This window comes from Scyliorhinus torazame, chromosome 16, assembly GCF_047496885.1.
Source record: "Scyliorhinus torazame isolate Kashiwa2021f chromosome 16, sScyTor2.1, whole genome shotgun sequence".
Classification (NCBI taxonomy): domain Eukaryota; kingdom Metazoa; phylum Chordata; class Chondrichthyes; order Carcharhiniformes; family Scyliorhinidae; genus Scyliorhinus; species Scyliorhinus torazame.
In genome coordinates this window covers 164,887,456-164,888,422 of record NC_092722.1, presented here as the reverse complement: position 1 = coordinate 164,888,422, position 967 = coordinate 164,887,456, and the positions used below count along the sequence as shown (strand labels likewise).

The 967-nt window shown below is 42.8% G+C and overlaps 1 pseudogene; it reads left to right on the top strand.

Moving 5' to 3' along the window:
- Positions 1–530: 530 nt before the first annotated feature.
- On the top strand, positions 531–736 carry LOC140393398 (U2 spliceosomal RNA; annotated as a pseudogene).
- Positions 737–967: the final 231 nt, after the last annotated feature.

The window sequence follows — 967 nt, the reverse complement described above, 5'->3', positions numbered from 1 at the left end:
GCAAGTAACTGATAAGATAACATCTAAATAGTCACTTTTAGATTACTTGATTAGGTCTTGAGCTTCACTATAAAATAAACCCAGTGATATTGGTTGCATAACATCCTGAAAAATGACTAACACTGGCCAAATGACATGGTTGTTTATATTTTAGTAAGTCACGGAGTTCTCTCACGTATTTTGTTTATGCCATATAATTTTTTAAAAATAAATTTAGAGTACCCAATTCATTTTTTCCAATTAAGGGACAATTTAGCGTGGCCAATCCACCTCCTACACTGCACATCTTTGGGTTGTGGGAGCGAAACCCACGCAGACATGGGGAGAATGTGCAAACTCCACACGGACAGTGACCCAGAGCTGGGATCGAACCTGGGACCTCGGTGCCGTGAGGCAGCGGTGCTAACCACTGTGCCACCGTGCTGCCCCTCACAGAACACTGTTGCCGAATTGGTTCCACAGATAGGAAGTGGTGGTTCATGTGCATCACCTGACATGATGCATCATAGCAGGTAAAGTTTGTATTTTGTATCATTTCTCAGCCTTTTGGCTAAGATCAAATGTAGTATCTGTTCTGCCCTTTGGGTCAGATCTGGCATGTCTCTCTTGTGGGGACCATGAATTGGATTCAATTTGAATTTGAATTGGTTTTTGGAACAGGCAAGGAGCTGGATTAGGGGTTCGCCCCTGACCACACTCTGAGCCCTGGCTTTGTAACTCACAAAAAGTAAGTTTTTAAAAAGTTTGTATTTTGTTCTTCAGCTCCTTTCTCAAGGTGGATTGACCTTCTGAGGACAGCATTTCACACTGGGCAGTTCTTATGAACCATATGTTAGCTTGGCTCACTGGTACAGTAGATAAGGGGAGCAGGGCCTTACATATGGAGCACAGCAGACTTTTCACACAAGGCATTTGATTTGGAAATAAAAATAGGAGTCATTGGCATAGCCACTCCACTCAACTTGCT